Source organism: Salmo salar, chromosome 27, assembly GCF_965601325.2.
Source record: "Salmo salar chromosome 27, fSalSal1, whole genome shotgun sequence".
Classification (NCBI taxonomy): Eukaryota; Metazoa; Chordata; class Actinopteri; order Salmoniformes; family Salmonidae; genus Salmo; species Salmo salar.
The window spans coordinates 7,151,093-7,179,083 of NC_138317.1; the positions used below are offsets into that span (position 1 = coordinate 7,151,093).

Sequence of the window (27,991 nt, forward strand, 5' to 3'; positions counted from 1 at the left end):
ATGCGGGGCGCTGTCCTCAATTAATCGCATGGTGTGCTTTCGCCGTAAAGCCTTTTTGAAATCTGACACAGCGGCTGGATTAACAAGAAGTTAAGCTTTATTGCTGTAATTTGAAATTCGCGCTCTGCAATTTCACCGGATGTTGGCCAGGTGGGACGCTACAGTCCCACATGCCCATAAGAAGTTTTAACAAGCTCAGATAGGCAGATCTCAGCCAACTGGTTTGCGGGGCCACCGCTACAGCAGAGGACGAGTTAGTTAAGGCAATGTGCTGCTAATTCATTGTGTTCTGCACTCGTGGGTTTGACGTCACACAACATTTTCCTCCTTTTTCCTTTTGTATTCTTCATTTATATCACTTTGCTTTTTCTTCCTGTGTCAACACACCATTTGTTTTTGCTGCTTTGTCTGAAGATCACATTTGTAGTGCCCTTTAACAAGCTCAGAAAGGTGTATCTCGGCCAACTGGTAGGAGGGCCACCGCTATAGCACAGGACCAGGTAAGGCAATGTAGTGCTAATTCAATGTGTTCTGTACTCGTGGGTGCGACTACACACAACATTTCTTATTTCCCTTGTAAAAATATAGAAACGCTGCAAAAGTATGGATTGACTAAAGAGATAGCCACACTGAAGCCTTGCACGAACAATGACAACATTAAAGATGACAGCAATGTGATACAAAGCCAATCCTCCAGAGAGACTTGAGCCTAAATCCAGGGCCTTAGACCACTCTGCCACGCTACCCAGCCACTTCCTCAAAGTCACACTTTGTCATCTGTTACCTAGGTTTGCTAAGCTCCCATTAATTTCAACCTCTTCTTTTTTCCTTTTTCATTTCATTTTCTTCGTTTATGTCATGTTGCTTTTTCTTCCTGTGCCAACACATCATTTGTTCTTGCTTCTATGTCTGAAGAGCACATTTGTAGAGCACTTTAACAAGCTCAGAAAGGTGGATCTCGGCCAGCTGGTGGGTGTGGCCACCGCTATAGCACAGGACGAGGTAGTTAAGGCAATTTAGTGCTAAAGATGCCAGCGGTGTTATTTCCCTTGTTTGAATATGGAAATGCTACCAAAGTTTTAATTGACCACACTGAAGACGTGCACAAAAAAAACAAGAAAGATGGCAGCAGTGGGATTCGAACCCACGCCTCCAGAGAGACTGGAGCCTAAATCCAGCGCCTTAGACCACTCGGCCACGCTACCCTTCACTGCCAATGACCCCACGCTTTGCCATCTGTTACCTAAGCCTGCTAAGCTCCCATTAATATCGCTCTCTTCTTTTTCATTTTTCCTTTTGTGTCCTTCATTTATATCACGTTGCTTTTTCTTCCTGTCTCAACACATTATTTGTTTTGCTGCTATGTCTGAAGAGCACATTTATAGAGCCCTTTAACCTCTCTTGGGTAGGGGGCAGTATTTTCACGTCCGGATGAAAAGCGTGCCCAAAATAAACTGCCTGTTACTCAGGCCCAGAAGCTAGGATATGCATATAATTGGTAGATTTGGATAGGAAACACTCTAAAGTTTCTACAACTGATAACATGATGTCTGTGAGTATAACACAACTGATATGGCAGGCAAAACCCCGAGGACAAACCATCCAAAAAAAAAAAATTCAGCCTTCCACTGTTTCCAATGGCTTTCATGTTTATTATGAGGCGAAGTCCTCCCAGATTGCAGTTCCTAGGGCTTCCACTAGATGTCAACAGAAAGAGTTTCAGGCTGGTTTTTGGAAAAATGAGCTAGAAGTTGTAGTTTTTCTAAGTGGCTCCCATTTTGGCTGAAGTGTTTCCATGCGCGTGGGTGAAAGCGCGTTCTTTGTTATTTCTCTCCGGTAATGAACATACCTTTCTCCGTCTTAAATTTGATCATTTCTTTGTGTATAAGGGTACCTGAGGTTTGATTATAAACGTTGTTGGACTTGTTTGGATACGTTTATTGGTAGCGTTTGGGATTCATTTTGTATGCATTTTGAAGGAGGGAAACCGGTGGATTATTGAATGAAGCGCGCCAGCTAAACTGAGTTTTTATGGATATAAAGAAGGACTTTATCGAACAAAAGGACCCTTTGTGATGTAACTGGGACCTTTTGGAGTGCCAACAGAAGAAGATCTTCAAAGGTAGGGCATTTATTATATCGCTATTTCTGACTTTCGTGACGCACCTGCCTGGTTGAAAAATGTTTTCCATGTTTTTGTATGCGGGGCGCTGTCCTCAATTAATCGCATGGTGTGCTTTCGCCGTAAAGCCTTTTTGAAATCTGACACAGCGGCTGGATTAACAAGAAGTTAAGCTTTATTTTGATGTATAATACTTGTATTTTCATGAATGTTAAATATTTATATTGCTGTAATTTGAAATTCGCGCTCTGCAATTTCACCGGATGTTGGCCAGGTGGGACACTACAGTCCCACATGCCCATAAGAAGTTTTAACAAGCTCAGATAGGCAGATCTCAGCCAACTGGTTTGCGGGGCCACCGCTACAGCAGAGGACGAGTTAGTTAAGGCAATGTGCTGCTAATTCATTGTGTTCTGCACTCGTGGGTTTGACGTCACACAACATTTTCCTCCTTTTTCCTTTTGTATTCTTCATTTATATCACTTTGCTTTTTCTTCCTGTGTCAACACACCATTTGTTTTTGCTGCTTTGTCTGAAGATCACATTTGTAGTGCCCTTTAACAAGCTCAGAAAGGTGTATCTCGGCCAACTGGTAGGAGGGCCACCGCTATAGCACAGGACCAGGTAAGGCAATGTAGTGCTAATTCAATGTGTTCTGTACTCGTGGGTGCGACTACACACAACATTTCTTATTTCCCTTGTAAAAATATAGAAACGCTGCAAAAGTATGGATTGACTAAAGAGATAGCCACACTGAAGCCTTGCACGAACAATGACAACATTAAAGATGACAGCAATGTGATACAAAGCCAATCCTCCAGAGAGACTTGAGCCTAAATCCAGGGCCTTAGACCACTCTGCCACGCTACCCAGCCACTTCCTCAAAGTCACACTTTGTCATCTGTTACCTAGGTTTGCTAAGCTCCCATTAATTTCAACCTCTTCTTTTTTCCTTTTTCATTTCATTTTCTTCGTTTATGTCATGTTGCTTTTTCTTCCTGTGCCAACACATCATTTGTTCTTGCTTCTATGTCTGAAGAGCACATTTGTAGAGCACTTTAACAAGCTCAGAAAGGTGGATCTCGGCCAGCTGGTGGGTGTGGCCACCGCTATAGCACAGGACGAGGTAGTTAAGGCAATTTAGTGCTAAAGATGCCAGCGGTGTTATTTCCCTTGTTTGAATATGGAAATGCTACCAAAGTTTTAATTGACCACACTGAAGACGTGCACAAAAAAAACAAGAAAGATGGCAGCAGTGGGATTCGAACCCACGCCTCCAGAGAGACTGGAGCCTAAATCCAGCGCCTTAGACCACTCGGCCACGCTACCCTTCACTGCCAATGACCCCACGCTTTGCCATCTGTTACCTAAGCCTGCTAAGCTCCCATTAATATCGCTCTCTTCTTTTTCATTTTTCCTTTTGTGTCCTTCATTTATATCACGTTGCTTTTTCTTCCTGTCTCAACACATTATTTGTTTTGCTGCTATGTCTGAAGAGCACATTTATAGAGCCCTTTAACCTCTCTTGGGTAGGGGGCAGTATTTTCACGTCCGGATGAAAAGCGTGCCCAAAATAAACTGCCTGTTACTCAGGCCCAGAAGCTAGGATATGCATATAATTGGTAGATTTGGATAGGAAACACTCTAAAGTTTCTACAACTGATAACATGATGTCTGTGAGTATAACACAACTGATATGGCAGGCGAAACCCCGAGGACAAACCATCCAAAAAAAAAAAATTCAGCCTTCCACTGTTTCCAATGGCTTTCATGTTTATTATGAGGCGAAGTCCTCCCAGATTGCAGTTCCTAGGGCTTCCACTAGATGTCAACAGAAAGAGTTTCAGGCTGGTTTTTGGAAAAATGAGCTAGAAGTTGTAGTTTTTCTAAGTGGCTCCCATTTTGGCTGAAGTGTTTCCATGCGCGTGGGTCAAAGCGCGTTCTTTGTTATTTCTCTCCGGTAATGAACATACCTTTCTCCGTCTTAAATTTGATCATTTCTTTGTGTATAAGGGTACCTGAGGTTTGATTATAAACGTTGTTGGACTTGTTTGGATAAGTTTATTGGTAGCGTTTGGGATTCATTTTGTATGCATTTTGAAGGAGGGAAACCGGTGGATTATTGAATGAAGCGCGCCAGCTAAACTGAGTTTTTATGGATATAAAGAAGGACTTTATCGAACAAAAGGACCCTTTGTGATGTAACTGGGACCTTTTGGAGTGCCAACAGAAGAAGATCTTCAAAGGTAGGGCATTTATTATATCGCTATTTCTGACTTTCGTGACGCACCTGCCTGGTTGAAAAATGTTTTCCATGTTTTTGTATGCGGGGCGCTGTCCTCAATTAATCGCATGGTGTGCTTTCGCCGTAAAGCCTTTTTGAAATCTGACACAGCGGCTGGATTAACAAGAAGTTAAGCTTTATTTTGATGTATAATACTTGTATTTTCATGAATGTTAAATATTTATATTGCTGTAATTTGAAATTCGCGCTCTGCAATTTCACCGGATGTTGGCCAGGTGGGACGCTACAGTCCCACATGCCCATAAGAAGTTTTAACAAGCTCAGATAGGCAGATCTCAGCCAACTGGTTTGCGGGGCCACCGCTACAGCAGAGGACGAGTTAGTTAAGGCAATGTGCTGCTAATTCATTGTGTTCTGCACTCGTGGGTTTGACGTCACACAACATTTTCCTCCTTTTTCCTTTTGTATTCTTCATTTATATCACTTTGCTTTTTCTTCCTGTGTCAACACACCATTTGTTTTTGCTGCTTTGTCTGAAGATCACATTTGTAGTGCCCTTTAACAAGCTCAGAAAGGTGTATCTCGGCCAACTGGTAGGAGGGCCACCGCTATAGCACAGGACCAGGTAAGGCAATGTAGTGCTAATTCAATGTGTTCTGTACTCGTGGGTGCGACTACACACAACATTTCTTATTTCCCTTGTAAAAATATAGAAACGCTGCAAAAGTATGGATTGACTAAAGAGATAGCCACACTGAAGCCTTGCACGAACAATGACAACATTAAAGATGACAGCAATGTGATACAAAGCCAATCCTCCAGAGAGACTTGAGCCTAAATCCAGGGCCTTAGACCACTCTGCCACGCTACCCAGCCACTTCCTCAAAGTCACACTTTGTCATCTGTTACCTAGGTTTGCTAAGCTCCCATTAATTTCAACCTCTTCTTTTTTCCTTTTTCATTTCATTTTCTTCGTTTATGTCATGTTGCTTTTTCTTCCTGTGCCAACACATCATTTGTTCTTGCTTCTATGTCTGAAGAGCACATTTGTAGAGCACTTTAACAAGCTCAGAAAGGTGGATCTCGGCCAGCTGGTGGGTGTGGCCACCGCTATAGCACAGGACGAGGTAGTTAAGGCAATTTAGTGCTAAAGATGCCAGCGGTGTTATTTCCCTTGTTTGAATATGGAAATGCTACCAAAGTTTTAATTGACCACACTGAAGACGTGCACAAAAAAAACAAGAAAGATGGCAGCAGTGGGATTCGAACCCACGCCTCCAGAGAGACTGGAGCCTAAATCCAGCGCCTTAGACCACTCGGCCACGCTACCCTTCACTGCCAATGACCCCACGCTTTGCCATCTGTTACCTAAGCCTGCTAAGCTCCCATTAATATCGCTCTCTTCTTTTTCATTTTTCCTTTTGTGTCCTTCATTTATATCACGTTGCTTTTTCTTCCTGTCTCAACACATTATTTGTTTTGCTGCTATGTCTGAAGAGCACATTTATAGAGCCCTTTAACCTCTCTTGGATAGGGGGCAGTATTTTCACGTCCGGATGAAAAGCGTGCCCAAAATAAACTGCCTGTTACTCAGGCCCAGAAGCTAGGATATGCATATAATTGGTAGATTTGGATAGGAAACACTCTAAAGTTTCTACAACTGATAACATGATGTCTGTGAGTATAACACAACTGATATGGCAGGCGAAACCCCGAGGACAAACCATCCAAAAAAAAAAAATTCAGCCTTCCACTGTTTCCAATGGCTTTCATGTTTATTATGAGGCGAAGTCCTCCCAGATTGCAGTTCCTAGGGCTTCCACTAGATGTCAACAGAAAGAGTTTCAGGCTGGTTTTTGGAAAAATGAGCTAGAAGTTGTAGTTTTTCTAAGTGGCTCCCATTTTGGCTGAAGTGTTTCCATGCGCGTGGGTGAAAGCGCGTTCTTTGTTATTTCTCTCCGGTAATGAACATACCTTTCTCCGTCTTAAATTTGATCATTTCTTTGTGTATAAGGGTACCTGAGGTTTGATTATAAACGTTGTTGGACTTGTTTGGATAAGTTTATTGGTAGCGTTTGGGATTCATTTTGTATGCATTTTGAAGGAGGGAAACCGGTGGATTATTGAATGAAGCGCGCCAGCTAAACTGAGTTTTTATGGATATAAAGAAGGACTTTATCGAACAAAAGGACCCTTTGTGATGTAACTGGGACCTTTTGGAGTGCCAACAGAAGAAGATCTTCAAAGGTAGGGCATTTATTATATCGCTATTTCTGACTTTCGTGACGCACCTGCCTGGTTGAAAAATGTTTTCCATGTTTTTGTATGCGGGGCGCTGTCCTCAATTAATCGCATGGTGTGCTTTCGCCGTAAAGCCTTTTTGAAATCTGACACAGCGGCTGGATTAACAAGAAGTTAAGCTTTATTTTGATGTATAATACTTGTATTTTCATGAATGTTAAATATTTATATTGCTGTAATTTGAAATTCGCGCTCTGCAATTTCACCGGATGTTGGCCAGGTGGGACGCTACAGTCCCACATGCCCATAAGAAGTTTTAACAAGCTCAGATAGGCAGATCTCAGCCAACTGGTTTGCGGGGCCACCGCTACAGCAGAGGACGAGTTAGTTAAGGCAATGTGCTGCTAATTCATTGTGTTCTGCACTCGTGGGTTTGACGTCACACAACATTTTCCTCCTTTTTCCTTTTGTATTCTTCATTTATATCACTTTGCTTTTTCTTCCTGTGTCAACACACCATTTGTTTTTGCTGCTTTGTCTGAAGATCACATTTGTAGTGCCCTTTAACAAGCTCAGAAAGGTGTATCTCGGCCAACTGGTAGGAGGGCCACCGCTATAGCACAGGACCAGGTAAGGCAATGTAGTGCTAATTCAATGTGTTCTGTACTCGTGGGTGCGACTACACACAACATTTCTTATTTCCCTTGTAAAAATATAGAAACGCTGCAAAAGTATGGATTGACTAAAGAGATAGCCACACTGAAGCCTTGCACGAACAATGACAACATTAAAGATGACAGCAATGTGATACAAAGCCAATCCTCCAGAGAGACTTGAGCCTAAATCCAGGGCCTTAGACCACTCTGCCACGCTACCCAGCCACTTCCTCAAAGTCACACTTTGTCATCTGTTACCTAGGTTTGCTAAGCTCCCATTAATTTCAACCTCTTCTTTTTTCCTTTTTCATTTCATTTTCTTCGTTTATGTCATGTTGCTTTTTCTTCCTGTGCCAACACATCATTTGTTCTTGCTTCTATGTCTGAAGAGCACATTTGTAGAGCACTTTAACAAGCTCAGAAAGGTGGATCTCGGCCAGCTGGTGGGTGTGGCCACCGCTATAGCACAGGACGAGGTAGTTAAGGCAATTTAGTGCTAAAGATGCCAGCGGTGTTATTTCCCTTGTTTGAATATGGAAATGCTACCAAAGTTTTAATTGACCACACTGAAGACGTGCACAAAAAAAACAAGAAAGATGGCAGCAGTGGGATTCGAACCCACGCCTCCAGAGAGACTGGAGCCTAAATCCAGCGCCTTAGACCACTCGGCCACGCTACCCTTCACTGCCAATGACCCCACGCTTTGCCATCTGTTACCTAAGCCTGCTAAGCTCCCATTAATATCGCTCTCTTCTTTTTCATTTTTCCTTTTGTGTCCTTCATTTATATCACGTTGCTTTTTCTTCCTGTCTCAACACATTATTTGTTTTGCTGCTATGTCTGAAGAGCACATTTATAGAGCCCTTTAACCTCTCTTGGATAGGGGGCAGTATTTTCACGTCCGGATGAAAAGCGTGCCCAAAATAAACTGCCTGTTACTCAGGCCCAGAAGCTAGGATATGCATATAATTTGTAGATTTGGATAGGAAACACTCTAAAGTTTCTACAACTGATAACATGATGTCTGTGAGTATAACACAACTGATATGGCAGGCGAAACCCCGAGGACAAACCATCCAAAAAAAAAAAATTCAGCCTTCCACTGTTTCCAATGGCTTTCATGTTTATTATGAGGCGAAGTCCTCCCAGATTGCAGTTCCTAGGGCTTCCACTAGATGTCAACAGAAAGAGTTTCAGGCTGGTTTTTGGAAAAATGAGCTAGAAGTTGTAGTTTTTCTAAGTGGCTCCCATTTTGGCTGAAGTGTTTCCATGCGCGTGGGTGAAAGCGCGTTCTTTGTTATTTCTCTCCGGTAATGAACATACCTTTCTCCGTCTTAAATTTGATCATTTCTTTGTGTATAAGGGTACCTGAGGTTTGATTATAAACGTTGTTGGACTTGTTTGGATAAGTTTATTGGTAGCGTTTGGGATTCATTTTGTATGCATTTTGAAGGAGGGAAACCGGTGGATTATTGAATGAAGCGCGCCAGCTAAACTGAGTTTTTATGGATATAAAGAAGGACTTTATCGAACAAAAGGACCCTTTGTGATGTAACTGGGACCTTTTGGAGTGCCAACAGAAGAAGATCTTCAAAGGTAGGGCATTTATTATATCGCTATTTCTGACTTTCGTGACGCACCTGCCTGGTTGAAAAATGTTTTCCATGTTTTTGTATGCGGGGCGCTGTCCTCAATTAATCGCATGGTGTGCTTTCGCCGTAAAGCCTTTTTGAAATCTGACACAGCGGCTGGATTAACAAGAAGTTAAGCTTTATTTTGATGTATAATACTTGTATTTTCATGAATGTTAAATATTTATATTCTGTAATTTGAAATTCGCGCTCTGCAATTTCACCGGATGTTGGCCAGGTGGGACGCTACAGTCCCACATGCCCATAAGAAGTTTTAACAAGCTCAGATAGGCAGATCTCAGCCAACTGGTTTGCGGGGCCACCGCTACAGCAGAGGACGAGTTAGTTAAGGCAATGTGCTGCTAATTCATTGTGTTCTGCACTCGTGGGTTTGACGTCACACAACATTTTCCTCCTTTTTCCTTTTGTATTCTTCATTTATATCACTTTGCTTTTTCTTCCTGTGTCAACACACCATTTGTTTTTGCTGCTTTGTCTGAAGATCACATTTGTAGTGCCCTTCAACAAGCTCAGAAAGGTGTATCTCGGCCAACTGGTAGGAGGGCCACCGCTATAGCACAGGACCAGGTAAGGCAATGTAGTGCTAATTCAATGTGTTCTGTACTCGTGGGTGCGACTACACACAACATTTCTTATTTCCCTTGTAAAAATATAGAAACGCTGCAAAAGTATGGATTGACTAAAGAGATAGCCACACTGAAGCCTTGCACGAACAATGACAACATCAAAGATGACAGCATTGTGATACAAAGCCAATCCTCCAGAGAGACTTGAGCCTAAATCCAGGGCCTTAGACCACTCTGCCACGCTACCCAGCCCCTTCCTCAAAGTCACACTTTGTCATCTGTTACCTAGGTTTGCTAAGCTCCCATTAATTTCAACCTCTTCTTTTTTCCTTTTTCATTTCATTTTCTTCGTTTATGTCATGTTGCTTTTTCTTCCTGTGCCAACACATCATTTGTTCTTGCTTCTATGTCTGAAGAGCACATTTGTAGAGCACTTTAACAAGCTCAGAAAGGTGGATCTCGGCCAGCTGGTGGGTGTGGCCACCGCTATAGCACAGGACGAGGTAGTTAAGGCAATTTAGTGCTAAAGATGCCAGCGGTGTTATTTCCCTTGTTTGAATATGGAAATGCTACCAAAGTTTTAATTGACCACACTGAAGACGTGCACAAAAAAAACAAGAAAGATGGCAGCAGTGGGATTCGAACCCACGCCTCCAGAGAGACTGGAGCCTAAATCCAGCGCCTTAGACCACTCGGCCACGCTACCCTTCACTGCCAATGACCCCACACTTTGCCATCTGTTACCTAAGCCTGCTAAGCTCCCATTAATATCGCTCTCTTCTTTTTCATTTTTCCTTTTGTGTCCTTCATTTATATCACGTTGCTTTTTCTTCCTGTCTCAACACATTATTTGTTTTGCTGCTATGTCTGAAGAGCACATTTATAGAGCCCTTTAACCTCTCTTGGGTAGGGGGCAGTATTTTCACGTCCGGATGAAAAGCGTGCCCAAAATAAACTGCCTGTTACTCAGGCCCAGAAGCTAGGATATGCATATAATTGGTAGATTTGGATAGGAAACACTCTAAAGTTTCTACAACTGATAACATGATGTCTGTGAGTATAACACAACTGATATGGCAGGCGAAACCCCGAGGACAAACCATCCAAAAAAAAAAATTCAGCCTTCCACTGTTTCCAATGGCTTTCATGTTTATTATGAGGCGAAGTCCTCCCAGATTGCAGTTCCTAGGGCTTCCACTAGATGTCAACAGAAAGAGTTTCAGGCTGGTTTTTGGAAAAATGAGCTAGAAGTTGTAGTTTTTCTAAGTGGCTCCCATTTTGGCTGAAGTGTTTCCATGCGCGTGGGTGAAAGCGCGTTCTTTGTTATTTCTCTCCGGTAATGAACATACCTTTCTCCGTCTTAAATTTGATCATTTCTTTATGTATAAGGGTACCTGAGGTTTGATTATAAACGTTGTTGGACTTGTTTGGATAAGTTTATTGGTAGCGTTTGGGATTCATTTTGTATGCATTTTGAAGGAGGGAAACCGGTGGATTATTGAATGAAGCGCGCCAGCTAAACTGAGTTTTTATGGATATAAAGAAGAACTTTATCGAACAAAAGGACCCTTTGTGATGTAACTGGGACCTTTTGGAGTGCCAACAGAAGAAGATCTTCAAAGGTAGGGCATCTATTATATCGCTATTTCTGACTTTCGTGACGCACCTGCCTGGTTGAAAAATGTTTTCCATGTTTTTGTATGCGGGGCGCTGTCCTCAATTAATCGCATGGTGTGCTTTCGCCGTAAAGCCTTTTTGAAATCTGACACAGCGGCTGGATTAACAAGAAGTTAAGCTTTATTTTGATGTATAATACTTGTATTTTCATGAATGTTAAATATTTATATTTCTGTAATTTGAAATTCGCGCTCTGCAATTTCACCGGATGTTGGCCAGGTGGGACGCTACAGTCCCACATGCCCATAAGAAGTTTTAACAAGCTCAGATAGGCAGATCTCAGCCAACTGGTTTGCGGGGCCACCGCTACAGCAGAGGACGAGTTAGTTAAGGCAATGTGCTGCTAATTCATTGTGTTCTGCACTCGTGGGTTTGACGTCACACAACATTTTCCTCCTTTTTCCTTTTGTATTCTTCATTTATATCACTTTGCTTTTTCTTCCTGTGTCAACACACCATTTGTTTTTGCTGCTTTGTCTGAAGATCACATTTGTAGTGCCCTTCAACAAGCTCAGAAAGGTGTATCTCGGCCAACTGGTAGGAGGGCCACCGCTATAGCACAGGACCAGGTAAGGCAATGTAGTGCTAATTCAATGTGTTCTGTACTCGTGGGTGCGACTACACACAACATTTCTTATTTCCCTTGTAAAAATGTAGAAACGCTGCAAAAGTATGGATTGACTAAAGAGATAGCCACACTGAAGCCTTGCACGAACAATGACAACATCAAAGATGACAGCATTGTGATACAAAGCCAATCCTCCAGAGAGACTTGAGCCTAAATCCAGGGCCTTAGACCACTCTGCCACGCTACCCAGCCCCTTCCTCAAAGTCACACTTTGTCATCTGTTACCTAGGTTTGCTAAGCTCCCATTAATTTCAACCTCTTCTTTTTTCCTTTTTCATTTCATTTTCTTCGTTTATGTCATGTTGCTTTTTCTTCCTGTGCCAACACATCATTTGTTCTTGCTTCTATGTCTGAAGAGCACATTTGTAGAGCACTTTAACAAGCTCAGAAAGGTGGATCTCGGCCAGCTGGTGGGTGTGGCCACCGCTATAGCACAGGACGAGGTAGTTAAGGCAATTTAGTGCTAAAGATGCCAGCGGTGTTATTTCCCTTGTTTGAATATGGAAATGCTACCAAAGTTTTAATTGACCACACTGAAGACGTGCACAAAAAAACCAAGAATGATGGCAGCAGTGGGATTCGAACCCACGACTCCAGAGAGACTGGAGCCTAAATCCAGCGCCTTAGACCACTCGGCCACGCTACCCTTCACTGCCAATTACCCCACGCTTTGCCATCTGTTACCTAAGCCTGCTAAGCTCCCATTAATATCGCTCTCTTCTTTTTCATTTTTCCTTTTGTGTCCTTCATTTATATCACGTTGCTTTTTCTTCCTGTCTCAACACATTATTTGTTTTGCTGCTATGTCTGAAGAGCACATTTATAGAGCCCTTTAACCTCTCTTGGGTAGGGGGCAGTATTTTCACGTCCGGATGAAAAGCGTGCCCAAAATAAACTGCCTGTTACTCAGGCCCAGAAGCTAGGATATGCATATAATTGGTAGATTTGGATAGGAAACACTCTAAAGTTTCTACAACTGATAACATGATGTCTGTGAGTATAACACAACTGATATGGCAGGCGAAACCCCGAGGACAAACCATCCAAAAAAAAAAAATTCAGCCTTCCACTGTTTCCAATGGCTTTCATGTTTATTATGAGGCGAAGTCCTCCCAGATTGCAGTTCCTAGGGCTTCCACTAGATGTCAACAGAAAGAGTTTCAGGCTGGTTTTTGGAAAAATGAGCTAGAAGTTGTAGTTTTTCTAAGTGGCTCCCATTTTGGCTGAAGTGTTTCCATGCGCGTGGGTGAAAGCGCGTTCTTTGTTATTTCTCTCCGGTAATGAACATACCTTTCTCCGTCTTAAATTTGATCATTTCTTTGTGTATAAGGGTACCTGAGGTTTGATTATAAACGTTGTTGGACTTGTTTGGATAAGTTTATTGGTAGCGTTTGGGATTCATTTTGTATGCATTTTGAAGGAGGGAAACCGGTGGATTATTGAATGAAGCGCGCCAGCTAAACTGAGTTTTTATGGATATAAAGAAGGACTTTATCGAACAAAAGGACCCTTTGTGATGTAACTGGGACCTTTTGGAGTGCCAACAGAAGAAGATCTTCAAAGGTAGGGCATCTATTATATCGCTATTTCTGACTTTCGTGACGCACCTGCCTGGTTGAAAAATGTTTTCCATGTTTTTGTATGCGGGGCGCTGTCCTCAATTAATCGCATGGTGTGCTTTCGCCGTAAAGCCTTTTTGAAATCTGACACAGCGGCTGGATTAACAAGAAGTTAAGCTTTATTTTGATGTATAATACTTGTATTTTCATGAATGTTAAATATTTATATTTCTGTAATTTGAAATTCGCGCTCTGCAATTTCACCGGATGTTGACCAGGTGGGACGCTACAGTCCCACATGCCCATAAGAAGTTTTAACAAGCTCAGATAGGCAGATCTCAGCCAACTGGTTTGCGGGGCCACCGCTACAGCAGAGGACGAGTTAGTTAAGGCAATGTGCTGCTAATTCATTGTGTTCTGCACTCGTGGGTTTGACGTCACACAACATTTTCCTCCTTTTTCCTTTTGTATTCTTCATTTATATCACTTTGCTTTTTCTTCCTGTGTCAACACACCATTTGTTTTTGCTGCTTTGTCTGAAGATCACATTTGTAGTGCCCTTCAACAAGCTCAGAAAGGTGTATCTCGGCCAACTGGTAGGAGGGCCACCGCTATAGCACAGGACCAGGTAAGGCAATGTAGTGCTAATTCAATGTGTTCTGTACTCGTGGGTGCGACTACACACAACATTTCTTATTTCCCTTGTAAAAATATAGAAACGCTGCAAAAGTATGGATTGACTAAAGAGATAGCCACACTGAAGCCTTGCACGAACAATGACAACATCAAAGATGACAGCATTGTGATACAAAGCCAATCCTCCAGAGAGACTTGAGCTTAAATCCAGGGCCTTAGACCACTCTGCCACGCTACCCAGCCCCTTCCTCAAAGTCACACTTTGTCATCTGTTACCTAGGTTTGCTAAGCTCCCATTAATTTCAACCTCTTCTTTTTTCCTTTTTCATTTCATTTTCTTCGTTTATGTCATGTTGCTTTTTCTTCCTGTGCCAACACATCATTTGTTCTTGCTTCTATGTCTGAAGAGCACATTTGTAGAGCACTTTAACAAGCTCAGAAAGGTGGATCTCGGCCAGCTGGTGGGTGTGGCCACCGCTATAGCACAGGACGAGGTAGTTAAGGCAATTTAGTGCTAAAGATGCCAGCGGTGTTATTTCCCTTGTTTGAATATGGAAATGCTACCAAAGTTTTAATTGACCACACTGAAGACGTGCACAAAAAAAACAAGAATGATGGCAGTAGTGGGATTCGAACCCACGACTCCAGAGAGACTGGAGCCTAAATCCAGCGCCTTAGACCACTCGGCCACGCTACCCTTCACTGCCAATGACCCCACACTTTGCCATCTGTTACCTAAGCCTGCTAAGCTCCCATTAATATCGCTCTCTTCTTTTTCATTTTTCCTTTTGTGTCCTTCATTTATATCACGTTGCTTTTTCTTCCTGTCTCAACACATTATTTGTTTTGCTGCTATGTCTGAAGAGCACATTTATAGAGCCCTTTAACCTCTCTTGGGTAGGGGGCAGTATTTTCACGTCCGGATGAAAAGCGTGCCCAAAATAAACTGCCTGTTACTCAGGCCCAGAAGCTAGGATATGCATATAATTGGTAGATTTGGATAGGAAACACTCTAAAGTTTCTACAACTGATAACATGATGTCTGTGAGTATAACACAACTGATATGGCAGGCGAAACCCCGAGGACAAACCATCCAAAAAAAAAAAATTCAGCCTTCCACTGTTTCCAATGGCTTTCATGTTTATTATGAGGCGAAGTCCTCCCAGATTGCAGTTCCTAGGGCTTCCACTAGATGTCAACAGAAAGAGTTTCAGGCTGGTTTTTGGAAAAATGAGCTAGAAGTTGTAGTTTTTCTAAGTGGCTCCCATTTTGGCTGAAGTGTTTCCATGCGCGTGGGTGAAAGCGAGTTCTTTGTTATTTCTCTCCGGTAATGAACATACCTTTCTCCGTCTTAAATTTGATAATTTCTTTGTGTATAAGGGTACCTGAGGTTTGATTATAAACGTTGTTGGACTTGTTTGGATAAGTTTATTGGTAGCGTTTGGGATTCATTTTGTATGCATTTTGAAGGAGGGAAACCGGTGGATTATTGAATGAAGCGCGCCAGCTAAACTGAGTTTTTATGGATATAAAGAAGGACTTTATCGAACAAAAGGACCCTTTGTGATGTAACTGGGACCTTTTGGAGTGCCAACAGAAGAAGATCTTCAAAGGTAGGGCATCTATTATATCGCTATTTCTGACTTTCGTGACGCACCTGCCTGGTTGAAAAATGTTTTCCATGTTTTTGTATGCGGGGCGCTGTCCTCAATTAATCGCATGGTGTGCTTTCGCCGTAAAGCCTTTTTGAAATCTGACACAGCGGCTGGATTAACAAGAAGTTAAGCTTTATTTTGATGTATAATACTTGTATTTTCATGAATGTTAAATATTTATATTTCTGTAATTTGAAATTCGCGCTCTGCAATTTCACCGGATGTTGGCCAGGTGGGACGCTACAGTCCCACATGCCCATAAGAAGTTTTAACAAGCTCAGATAGGCAGATCTCAGCCAACTGGTTTGCGGGGCCACCGCTACAGCAGAGGACGAGTTAGTTAAGGCAATGTGCTGCTAATTCATTGTGTTCTGCACTCGTGGGTTTGACGTCACACAACATTTTCCTCCTTTTTCCTTTTGTATTCTTCATTTATATCACTTTGCTTTTTCTTCCTGTGTCAACACACCATTTGTTTTTGCTGCTTTGTCTGAAGATCACATTTGTAGTGCCCTTCAACAAGCTCAGAAAGGTGTATCTCGGCCAACTGGTAGGAGGGCCACCGCTATAGCACAGGACCAGGTAAGGCAATGTAGTGCTAATTCAATGTGTTCTGTACTCGTGGGTGCGACTACACACAACATTTCTTATTTCCCTTGTAAAAATGTAGAAACGCTGCAAAAGTATGGATTGACTAAAGAGATAGCCACACTGAAGCCTTGCACGAACAATGACAACATCAAAGATGACAGCATTGTGATACAAAGCCAATCCTCCAGAGAGACTTGAGCCTAAATCCAGGGCCTTAGACCACTCTGCCACGCTACCCAGCCCCTTCCTCAAAGTCACACTTTGTCATCTGTTACCTAGGTTTGCTAAGCTCCCATTAATTTCAACCTCTTCTTTTTTCCTTTTTCATTTCATTTTCTTCGTTTATGTCATGTTGCTTTTTCTTCCTGTGCCAACACATCATTTGTTCTTGCTTCTATGTCTGAAGAGCACATTTGTAGAGCACTTTAACAAGCTCAGAAAGGTGGATCTCGGCCAGCTGGTGGGTGTGGCCACCGCTATAGCACAGGACGAGGTAGTTAAGGCAATTTAGTGCTAAAGATGCCAGCGGTGTTATTTCCCTTGTTTGAATATGGAAATGCTACCAAAGTTTTAATTGACCACACTGAAGACGTGCACAAAAAAACCAAGAATGATGGCAGCAGTGGGATTCGAACCCACGACTCCAGAGAGACTGGAGCCTAAATCCAGCGCCTTAGACCACTCGGCCACGCTACCCTTCACTGCCAATTACCCCACGCTTTGCCATCTGTTACCTAAGCCTGCTAAGCTCCCATTAATATCGCTCTCTTCTTTTTCATTTTTCCTTTTGTGTCCTTCATTTATATCACGTTGCTTTTTCTTCCTGTCTCAACACATTATTTGTTTTGCTGCTATGTCTGAAGAGCACATTTATAGAGCCCTTTAACCTCTCTTGGGTAGGGGGCAGTATTTTCACGTCCGGATGAAAAGCGTGCCCAAAATAAACTGCCTGTTACTCAGGCCCAGAAGCTAGGATATGCATATAATTGGTAGATTTGGATAGGAAACACTCTAAAGTTTCTACAACTGATAACATGATGTCTGTGAGTATAACACAACTGATATGGCAGGCGAAACCCCGAGGACAAACCATCCAAAAAAAAAAAATTCAGCCTTCCACTGTTTCCAATGGCTTTCATGTTTATTATGAGGCGAAGTCCTCCCAGATTGCAGTTCCTAGGGCTTCCACTAGATGTCAACAGAAAGAGTTTCAGGCTGGTTTTTGGAAAAATGAGCTAGAAGTTGTAGTTTTTCTAAGTGGCTCCCATTTTGGCTGAAGTGTTTCCATGCGCGTGGGTGAAAGCGCGTTCTTTGTTATTTCTCTCCGGTAATGAACATACCTTTCTCCGTCTTAAATTTGATCATTTCTTTGTGTATAAGGGTACCTGAGGTTTGATTATAAACGTTGTTGGACTTGTTTGGATAAGTTTATTGGTAGCGTTTGGGATTCATTTTGTATGCATTTTGAAGGAGGGAAACCGGTGGATTATTGAATGAAGCGCGCCAGCTAAACTGAGTTTTTATGGATATAAAGAAGGACTTTATCGAACAAAAGGACCCTTTGTGATGTAACTGGGACCTTTTGGAGTGCCAACAGAAGAAGATCTTCAAAGGTAGGGCATCTATTATATCGCTATTTCTGACTTTCGTGACGCACCTGCCTGGTTGAAAAATGTTTTCCATGTTTTTGTATGCGGGGCGCTGTCCTCAATTAATCGCATGGTGTGCTTTCGCCGTAAAGCCTTTTTGAAATCTGACACAGCGGCTGGATTAACAAGAAGTTAAGCTTTATTTTGATGTATAATACTTGTATTTTCATGAATGTTAAATATTTATATTTCTGTAATTTGAAATTCGCGCTCTGCAATTTCACCGGATGTTGACCAGGTGGGACGCTACAGTCCCACATGCCCATAAGAAGTTTTAACAAGCTCAGATAGGCAGATCTCAGCCAACTGGTTTGCGGGGCCACCGCTACAGCAGAGGACGAGTTAGTTAAGGCAATGTGCTGCTAATTCATTGTGTTCTGCACTCGTGGGTTTGACGTCACACAACATTTTCCTCCTTTTTCCTTTTGTATTCTTCATTTATATCACTTTGCTTTTTCTTCCTGTGTCAACACACCATTTGTTTTTGCTGCTTTGTCTGAAGATCACATTTGTAGTGCCCTTCAACAAGCTCAGAAAGGTGTATCTCGGCCAACTGGTAGGAGGGCCACCGCTATAGCACAGGACCAGGTAAGGCAATGTAGTGCTAATTCAATGTGTTCTGTACTCGTGGGTGCGACTACACACAACATTTCTTATTTCCCTTGTAAAAATATAGAAACGCTGCAAAAGTATGGATTGACTAAAGAGATAGCCACACTGAAGCCTTGCACGAACAATGACAACATCAAAGATGACAGCATTGTGATACAAAGCCAATCCTCCAGAGAGACTTGAGCTTAAATCCAGGGCCTTAGACCACTCTGCCACGCTACCCAGCCCCTTCCTCAAAGTCACACTTTGTCATCTGTTACCTAGGTTTGCTAAGCTCCCATTAATTTCAACCTCTTCTTTTTTCCTTTTTCATTTCATTTTCTTCGTTTATGTCATGTTGCTTTTTCTTCCTGTGCCAACACATCATTTGTTCTTGCTTCTATGTCTGAAGAGCACATTTGTAGAGCACTTTAACAAGCTCAGAAAGGTGGATCTCGGCCAGCTGGTGGGTGTGGCCACCGCTATAGCACAGGACGAGGTAGTTAAGGCAATTTAGTGCTAAAGATGCCAGCGGTGTTATTTCCCTTGTTTGAATATGGAAATGCTACCAAAGTTTTAATTGACCACACTGAAGACGTGCACAAAAAAAACAAGAATGATGGCAGTAGTGGGATTCGAACCCACGACTCCAGAGAGACTGGAGCCTAAATCCAGCGCCTTAGACCACTCGGCCACGCTACCCTTCACTGCCAATGACCCCACACTTTGCCATCTGTTACCTAAGCCTGCTAAGCTCCCATTAATATCGCTCTCTTCTTTTTCATTTTTCCTTTTGTGTCCTTCATTTATATCACGTTGCTTTTTCTTCCTGTCTCAACACATTATTTGTTTTGCTGCTATGTCTGAAGAGCACATTTATAGAGCCCTTTAACCTCTCTTGGGTAGGGGGCAGTATTTTCACGTCCGGATGAAAAGCGTGCCCAAAATAAACTGCCTGTTACTCAGGCCCAGAAGCTAGGATATGCATATAATTGGTAGATTTGGATAGGAAACACTCTAAAGTTTCTACAACTGATAACATGATGTCTGTGAGTATAACACAACTGATATGGCAGGCGAAACCCCGAGGACAAACCATCCAAAAAAAAAAAATTCAGCCTTCCACTGTTTCCAATGGCTTTCATGTTTATTATGAGGCGAAGTCCTCCCAGATTGCAGTTCCTAGGGCTTCCACTAGATGTCAACAGAAAGAGTTTCAGGCTGGTTTTTGGAAAAATGAGCTAGAAGTTGTAGTTTTTCTAAGTGGCTCCCATTTTGGCTGAAGTGTTTCCATGCGCGTGGGTGAAAGCGAGTTCTTTGTTATTTCTCTCCGGTAATGAACATACCTTTCTCCGTCTTAAATTTGATAATTTCTTTGTGTATAAGGGTACCTGAGGTTTGATTATAAACGTTGTTGGACTTGTTTGGATAAGTTTATTGGTAGCGTTTGGGATTCATTTTGTATGCATTTTGAAGGAGGGAAACCGGTGGATTATTGAATGAAGCGCGCCAGCTAAACTGAGTTTTTATGGATATAAAGAAGGACTTTATCGAACAAAAGGACCCTTTGTGATGTAACTGGGACCTTTTGGAGTGCCAACAGAAGAAGATCTTCAAAGGTAGGGCATCTATTATATCGCTATTTCTGACTTTCGTGACGCACCTGCCTGGTTGAAAAATGTTTTCCATGTTTTTGTATGCGGGGCGCTGTCCTCAATTAATCGCATGGTGTGCTTTCGCCGTAAAGCCTTTTTGAAATCTGACACAGCGGCTGGATTAACAAGAAGTTAAGCTTTATTTTGATGTATAATACTTGTATTTTCATGAATGTTAAATATTTATATTTCTGTAATTTGAAATTCGCGCTCTGCAATTTCACCTGATGTTGGCCAGGTGGGACGCTACAGTCCCACATGCCCATAAGAAGTTTTAACAAGCTCAGATAGGCAGATCTCAGCCAACTGGTTTGCGGGGCCACCGCTACAGCAGAGGACGAGTTAGTTAAGGCAATGTGCTGCTAATTCATTGTGTTCTGCACTCGTGGGTTTGACGTCACACAACATTTTCCTCCTTTTTCCTTTTGTATTCTTCATTTATATCACTTTGCTTTTTCTTCCTGTCAACACACCATTTGTTTTTGCTGCTTTGTCTGAAGATCACATTTGTAGTGCCCTTCAACAAGCTCAGAAAGGTGTATCTCGGCCAACTGGTAGGAGGGCCACCGCTATAGCACAGGACCAGGTAAGGCAATGTAGTGCTAATTCAATGTGTTCTGTACTCGTGGGTGCGACTACACACAACATTTCTTATTTCCCTTGTAAAAATATAGAAACGCTGCAAAAGTATGGATTGACTAAAGAGATAGCCACACTGAAGCCTTGCACGAACAATGACAACATCAAAGATGACAGCATTGTGATACAAAGCCAATCCTCCAGAGAGACTTGAGCTTAAATCCAGGGCCTTAGACCACTCTGCCACGCTACCCAGCCCCTTCCTCAAAGTCACACTTTGTCATCTGTTACCTAGGTTTGCTAAGCTCCCATTAATTTCAACCTCTTCTTTTTTCCTTTTTCATTTCATTTTCTTCGTTTATGTCATGTTGCTTTTTCTTCCTGTGCCAACACATCATTTGTTCTTGCTTCTATGTCTGAAGAGCACATTTGTAGAGCACTTTAACAAGCTCAGAAAGGTGGATCTCGGCCAGCTGGTGGGTGTGGCCACCGCTATAGCACAGGACGAGGTAGTTAAGGCAATTTAGTGCTAAAGATGCCAGCGGTGTTATTTCCCTTGTTTGAATATGGAAATGCTACCAAAGTTTTAATTGACCACACTGAAGACGTGCACAAAAAAAACAAGAATGATGGCAGCATTGGGATTCGAACCCACGCCTCCAGAGAGACTGGAGCCTAAATCCAGCGCCTTAGACCACTCGGCCACGCTACCCTTCACTGCCAATTACCCCACGCTTTGCCATCTGTTACCTAAGCCTGCTAAGCTCCCATTAATATCGCTCTCTTCTTTTTCATTTTTCCTTTTGTGTCCTTCATTTATATCACGTTGCTTTTTCTTCCTGTCTCAACACATTATTTGTTTTGCTGCTATGTCTGAAGAGCACATTTATAGAGCCCTTTAACCTCTCTTGGGTAGGGGGCAGTATTTTCACGTCCGGATGAAAAGCGTGCCCAAAATAAACTGCCTGTTACTCAGGCCCAGAAGCTAGGATATGCATATAATTGGTAGATTTGGATAGGAAACACTCTAAAGTTTCTACAACTGATAACATGATGTCTGTGAGTATAACACAACTGATATGGCAGGCGAAACCCCGAGGACAAACCATCCAACAAAAAAAAAATTCAGCCTTCCACTGTTTCCAATGGCTTTCATGTTTATTATGAGGCGAAGTCCTCCCAGATTGCAGTTCCTAGGGCTTCCACTAGATGTCAACAGAAAGAGTTTCAGGCTGGTTTTTGGAAAAATGAGCTAGAAGTTGTAGTTTTTCTAAGTGGCTCCCATTTTGGCTGAAGTGTTTCCATGCGCGTGGGTGAAAGCGCGTTCTTTGTTATTTCTCTCCGGTAATGAACATACCTTTCTCCGTCTTAAATTTGATCATTTCTTTGTGTATAAGGGTACCTGAGGTTTGATTATAAACGTTGTTGGACTTGTTTGGATAAGTTTATTGGTAGCGTTTGGGATTCATTTTGTATGCATTTTGAAGGAGGGAAACCGGTGGATTATTGAATGAAGCGCGCCAGCTAAACTGAGTTTTTATGGATATAAAGAAGGACTTTATCGAACAAAAGGACCCTTTGTGATGTAACTGGGACCTTTTGGAGTGCCAACAGAAGAAGATCTTCAAAGGTAGGGCATCTATTATATCGCTATTTCTGACTTTCGTGACGCACCTGCCTGGTTGAAAAATGTTTTCCATGTTTTTGTATGCGGGGCGCTGTCCTCAATTAATCGCATGGTGTGCTTTCGCCGTAAAGCCTTTTTGAAATCTGACACAGCGGCTGGATTAACAAGAAGTTAAGCTTTATTTTGATGTATAATACTTGTATTTTCATGAATGTTAAATATTTATATTTCTGTAATTTGAAATTCGCGCTCTGCAATTTCACCGGATGTTGGCCAGGTGGGACGCTACAGTCCCACATGCCCATAAGAAGTTTTAACAAGCTCAGATAGGCAGATCTCAGCCAACTGGTTTGCGGGGCCACCGCTACAGCAGAGGACGAGTTAGTTAAGGCAATGTGCTGCTAATTCATTGTGTTCTGCACTCGTGGGTTTGACGTCACACAACATTTTCCTCCTTTTTCCTTTTGTATTCTTCATTTATATCACTTTGCTTTTTCTTCCTGTGTCAACACACCATTTGTTTTTGCTGCTTTGTCTGAAGATCACATTTGTAGTGCCCTTCAACAAGCTCAGAAAGGTGTATCTCGGCCAACTGGTAGGAGGGCCACCGCTATAGCACAGGACCAGGTAAGGCAATGTAGTGCTAATTCAATGTGTTCTGTACTCGTGGGTGCGACTACACACAACATTTCTTATTTCCCTTGTAAAAATGTAGAAACGCTGCAAAAGTATGGATTGACTAAAGAGATAGCCACACTGAAGCCTTGCACGAACAATGACAACATCAAAGATGACAGCATTGTGATACAAAGCCAATCCTCCAGAGAGACTTGAGCCTAAATCCAGGGCCTTAGACCACTCTGCCACGCTACCCAGCCCCTTCCTCAAAGTCACACTTTGTCATCTGTTACCTAGGTTTGCTAAGCTCCCATTAATTTCAACCTCTTCTTTTTTCCTTTTTCATTTCATTTTCTTCGTTTATGTCATGTTGCTTTTTCTTCCTGTGCCAACACATCATTTGTTCTTGCTTCTATGTCTGAAGAGCACATTTGTAGAGCACTTTAACAAGCTCAGAAAGGTGGATCTCGGCCAGCTGGTGGGTGTGGCCACCGCTATAGCACAGGACGAGGTAGTTAAGGCAATTTAGTGCTAAAGATGCCAGCGGTGTTATTTCCCTTGTTTGAATATGGAAATGCTACCAAAGTTTTAATTGACCACACTGAAGACGTGCACAAAAAAAACAAGAATGATGGCAGCAGTGGGATTCGAACCCACGCCTCCAGAGAGACTGGAGCCTAAATCCAGCGCCTTAGACCACTCGGCCACGCTACCCTTCACTGCCAATGACCCCACGCTTTGCCATCTGTTACCTAAGCCTGCTAAGCTCCCATTAATATCGCTCTCTTCTTTTTCATTTTTCCTTTTGTGTCCTTCATTTATATCACGTTGCTTTTTCTTCCTGTCTCAACACATTATTTGTTTTGCTGCTATGTCTGAAGAGCACATTTATAGAGCCCTTTAACCTCTCTTGGGTAGGGGGCAGTATTTTCACGTCCGGATGAAAAGCGTGCCCAAAATAAACTGCCTGTTACTCAGGCCCAGAAGCTAGGATATGCATATAATTGGTAGATTTGGATAGGAAACACTCTAAAGTTTCTACAACTGATAACATGATGTCTGTGAGTATAACACAACTGATATGGCAGGCGAAACCCCGAGGACAAACCATCCAAAAAAAAAAAATTCAGCCTTCCACTGTTTCCAATGGCTTTCATGTTTATTATGAGGCGAAGTCCTCCCAGATTGCAGTTCCTAGGGCTTCCACTAGATGTCAACAGAAAGAGTTTCAGGCTGGTTTTTGGAAAAATGAGCTAGAAGTTGTAGTTTTTCTAAGTGGCTCCCATTTTGGCTGAAGTGTTTCCATGCGCGTGGGTGAAAGCGCGTTCTTTGTTATTTCTCTCCGGTAATGAACATACCTTTCTCCGTCTTAAATTTGATCATTTCTTTGTGTATAAGGGTACCTGAGGTTTGATTATAAACGTTGTTGGACTTGTTTGGATAAGTTTATTGGTAGCGTTTGGGATTCATTTTGTATGCATTTTGAAGGAGGGAAACCGGTGGATTATTGAATGAAGCGCGCCAGCTAAACTGAGTTTTTATGGATATAAAGAAGGACTTTATCGAACAAAAGGACCCTTTGTGATGTAACTGGGACCTTTTGGAGTGCCAACAGAAGAAGATCTTCAAAGGTAGGGCATCTATTATATCGCTATTTCTGACTTTCGTGACGCACCTGCCTGGTTGAAAAATGTTTTCCATGTTTTTGTATGCGGGGCGCTGTCCTCAATTAATCGCATGGTGTGCTTTCGCCGTAAAGCCTTTTTGAAATCTGACACAGCGGCTGGATTAACAAGAAGTTAAGCTTTAGTTTGATGTATAATACTTGTATTTTCATGAATGTTAAATATTTATATTTCTGTAATTTGAAATTCGCGCTCTGCAATTTCACCGGATGTTGACCAGGTGGGACGCTACAGTCCCACATGCCCATAAGAAGTTTTAACAAGCTCAGATAGGCAGATCTCAGCCAACTGGTTTGCGGGGCCACCGCTACAGCAGAGGACGAGTTAGTTAAGGCAATGTGCTGCTAATTCATTGTGTTCTGCACTCGTGGGTTTGACGTCACACAACATTTTCCTCCTTTTTCCTTTTGTATTCTTCATTTATATCACTTTGCTTTTTCTTCCTGTGTCAACACACCATTTGTTTTTGCTGCTTTGTCTGAAGATCACATTTGTAGTGCCCTTCAACAAGCTCAGAAAGGTGTATCTCGGCCAACTGGTAGGAGGGCCACCGCTATAGCACAGGACCAGGTAAGGCAATGTAGTGCTAATTCAATGTGTTCTGTACTCGTGGGTGCGACTACACACAACATTTCTTATTTCCCTTGTAAAAATATAGAAACGCTGCAAAAGTATGGATTGACTAAAGAGATAGCCACACTGAAGCCTTGCACGAACAATGACAACATCAAAGATGACAGCATTGTGATACAAAGCCAATCCTCCAGAGAGACTTGAGCTTAAATCCAGGGCCTTAGACCACTCTGCCACGCTACCCAGCCCCTTCCTCAAAGTCACACTTTGTCATCTGTTACCTAGGTTTGCTAAGCTCCCATTAATTTCAACCTCTTCTTTTTTCCTTTTTCATTTCATTTTCTTCGTTTATGTCATGTTGCTTTTTCTTCCTGTGCCAACACATCATTTGTTCTTGCTTCTATGTCTGAAGAGCACATTTGTAGAGCACTTTAACAAGCTCAGAAAGGTGGATCTCGGCCAGCTGGTGGGTGTGGCCACCGCTATAGCACAGGACGAGGTAGTTAAGGCAATTTAGTGCTAAAGATGCCAGCGGTGTTATTTCCCTTGTTTGAATATGGAAATGCTACCAAAGTTTTAATTGACCACACTGAAGACGTGCACAAAAAAACCAAGAATGATGGCAGCAGTGGGATTCGAACCCACGACTCCAGAGAGACTGGAGCCTAAATCCAGCGCCTTAGACCACTCGGCCACGCTACCCTTCACTGTCAATGACCCCACACTTTGCCATCTGTTACCTAAGCCTGCTAAGCTCCCATTAATATCGCTCTCTTCTTTTTCATTTTTCCTTTTGTGTCCTTCATTTATATCACGTTGCTTTTTCTTCCTGTCTCAACACATTATTTGTTTTGCTGCTATGTCTGAAGAGCACATTTATAGAGCCCTTTAACCTCTCTTGGGTAGGGGGCAGTATTTTCACGTCCGGATGAAAAGCGTGCCCAAAATAAACTGCCTGTTACTCAGGCCCAGAAGCTAGGATATGCATATAATTGGTAGATTTGGATAGGAAACACTCTAAAGTTTCTACAACTGATAACATGATGTCTGTGAGTATAACACAACTGATATGGCAGGCAAAACCCCGAGGACAAACCATCCAAAAAAAAAAAATTCAGCCTTCCACTGTTTCCAATGGCTTTCATGTTTATTATGAGGCGAAGTCCTCCCAGATTGCAGTTCCTAGGGCTTCCACTAGATGTCAACAGAAAGAGTTTCAGGCTGGTTTTTGGAAAAATGAGCTAGAAGTTGTAGTTTTTCTAAGTGGCTCCCATTTTGGCTGAAGTGTTTCCATGCGCGTGGGTGAAAGCGAGTTCTTTGTTATTTCTCTCCGGTAATGAACATACCTTTCTCCGTCTTAAATTTGATCATTTCTTTGTGTATAAGGGTACCTGAGGTTTGATTATAAACGTTGTTGGACTTGTTTGGATAAGTTTATTGGTAGCGTTTGGGATTCATTTTGTATGCATTTTGAAGGAGGGAAACCGGTGGATTATTGAATGAAGCGCGCCAGCTAAACTGAGTTTTTATGGATATAAAGAAGGACTTTATCGAACAAAAGGACCCTTTGTGATGTAACTGGGACCTTTTGGAGTGCCAACAGAAGAAGATCTTCAAAGGTAGGGCATCTATTATATCGCTATTTCTGACTTTCGTGACGCACCTGCCTGGTTGAAAAATGTTTTCCATGTTTTTGTATGCGGGGCGCTGTCCTCAATTAATCGCATGGTGTGCTTTCGCCGTAAAGCCTTTTTGAAATCTGACACAGCGGCTGGATTAACAAGAAGTTAAGCTTTATTTTGATGTATAATACTTGTATTTTCATGAATGTTAAATATTTATATTTCTGTAATTTGAAATTCGCTCTCTGCAATTTCACCTGATGTTGGCCAGGTGGGGCGCTACAGTCCCACATGCCCATAAGAAGTTTTAACAAGCTCAGATAGGCAGATCTCAGCCAACTGGTTTGCGGGGCCACCGCTACAGCAGAGGACGAGTTAGTTAAGGCAATGTGCTGCTAATTCATTGTGTTCTGCACTCGTGGGTTTGACGTCACACAACATTTTCCTCCTTTTTCCTTTTGTATTCTTCATTTATATCACTTTGCTTTTTCTTCCTGTGTCAACACACCATTTGTTTTTGCTGCTTTGTCTGAAGATCACATTTGTAGTGCCCTTCAACAAGCTCAGAAAGGTGTATCTCGGCCAACTGGTAGGAGGGCCACCGCTATAGCACAGGACCAGGTAAGGCAATGTAGTGCTAATTCAATGTGTTCTGTACTCGTGGGTGCGACTACACACAACATTTCTTATTTCCCTTGTAAAAATATAGAAACGCTGCAAAAGTATGGATTGACTAAAGAGATAGCCACACTGAAGCCTTGCACGAACAATGACAACATCAAAGATGACAGCATTGTGATACAAAGCCAATCCTCCAGAGAGACTTGAGCTTAAATCCAGGGCCTTAGACCACTCTGCCACGCTACCCAGCCCCTTCCTCAAAGTCACACTTTGTCATCTGTTACCTAGGTTTGCTAAGCTCCCATTAATTTCAACCTCTTCTTTTTTCCTTTTTCATTTCATTTTCTTCGTTTATGTCATGTTGCTTTTTCTTCCTGTGCCAACACATCATTTGTTCTTGCTTCTATGTCTGAAGAGCACATTTGTAGAGCACTTTAACAAGCTCAGAAAGGTGGATCTCGGCCAGCTGGTGGGTGTGGCCACCGCTATAGCACAGGACGAGGTAGTTAAGGCAATTTAGTGCTAAAGATGCCAGCGGTGTT

General features: G+C 42.4%; 12 non-coding genes across 12 annotated transcripts; all 12 read right to left on the reverse strand.

Annotated features, from left to right (window-relative positions):
* Positions 1 to 1,123: 1,123 nt before the first annotated feature.
* On the reverse strand, positions 1,124 to 1,205 carry trnal-uag (transfer RNA leucine (anticodon UAG)). Its single transcript has one exon. It is a non-coding gene; the product is annotated as a tRNA-Leu (tRNA).
* Positions 1,206 to 3,369: 2,164 nt separating this feature from the next.
* Positions 3,370 to 3,451, reverse strand: trnal-uag (transfer RNA leucine (anticodon UAG)). The gene has a single exon. It is a non-coding gene; the product is annotated as a tRNA-Leu (tRNA).
* A 2,164-nt stretch (positions 3,452 to 5,615) lies between these two features.
* trnal-uag (transfer RNA leucine (anticodon UAG)) lies at positions 5,616 to 5,697 on the reverse strand. Its single transcript has one exon. It is a non-coding gene; the product is annotated as a tRNA-Leu (tRNA).
* Positions 5,698 to 7,861: 2,164 nt separating this feature from the next.
* trnal-uag (transfer RNA leucine (anticodon UAG)) lies at positions 7,862 to 7,943 on the reverse strand. The gene has a single exon. It is a non-coding gene; the product is annotated as a tRNA-Leu (tRNA).
* A 2,163-nt stretch (positions 7,944 to 10,106) lies between these two features.
* trnal-uag (transfer RNA leucine (anticodon UAG)) lies at positions 10,107 to 10,188 on the reverse strand. Its single transcript has one exon. It is a non-coding gene; the product is annotated as a tRNA-Leu (tRNA).
* A 2,163-nt stretch (positions 10,189 to 12,351) lies between these two features.
* Positions 12,352 to 12,433, reverse strand: trnal-uag (transfer RNA leucine (anticodon UAG)). The gene has a single exon. It is a non-coding gene; the product is annotated as a tRNA-Leu (tRNA).
* Positions 12,434 to 14,597: 2,164 nt separating this feature from the next.
* Positions 14,598 to 14,679, reverse strand: trnal-uag (transfer RNA leucine (anticodon UAG)). Its single transcript has one exon. It is a non-coding gene; the product is annotated as a tRNA-Leu (tRNA).
* Positions 14,680 to 16,843: 2,164 nt separating this feature from the next.
* On the reverse strand, positions 16,844 to 16,925 carry trnal-uag (transfer RNA leucine (anticodon UAG)). The gene has a single exon. It is a non-coding gene; the product is annotated as a tRNA-Leu (tRNA).
* Positions 16,926 to 19,089: 2,164 nt separating this feature from the next.
* On the reverse strand, positions 19,090 to 19,171 carry trnal-uag (transfer RNA leucine (anticodon UAG)). Its single transcript has one exon. It is a non-coding gene; the product is annotated as a tRNA-Leu (tRNA).
* A 2,162-nt stretch (positions 19,172 to 21,333) lies between these two features.
* Positions 21,334 to 21,415, reverse strand: trnal-uag (transfer RNA leucine (anticodon UAG)). Its single transcript has one exon. It is a non-coding gene; the product is annotated as a tRNA-Leu (tRNA).
* Positions 21,416 to 23,580: 2,165 nt separating this feature from the next.
* Positions 23,581 to 23,662, reverse strand: trnal-uag (transfer RNA leucine (anticodon UAG)). Its single transcript has one exon. It is a non-coding gene; the product is annotated as a tRNA-Leu (tRNA).
* A 2,164-nt stretch (positions 23,663 to 25,826) lies between these two features.
* Positions 25,827 to 25,908, reverse strand: trnal-uag (transfer RNA leucine (anticodon UAG)). The gene has a single exon. It is a non-coding gene; the product is annotated as a tRNA-Leu (tRNA).
* Positions 25,909 to 27,991: the final 2,083 nt, after the last annotated feature.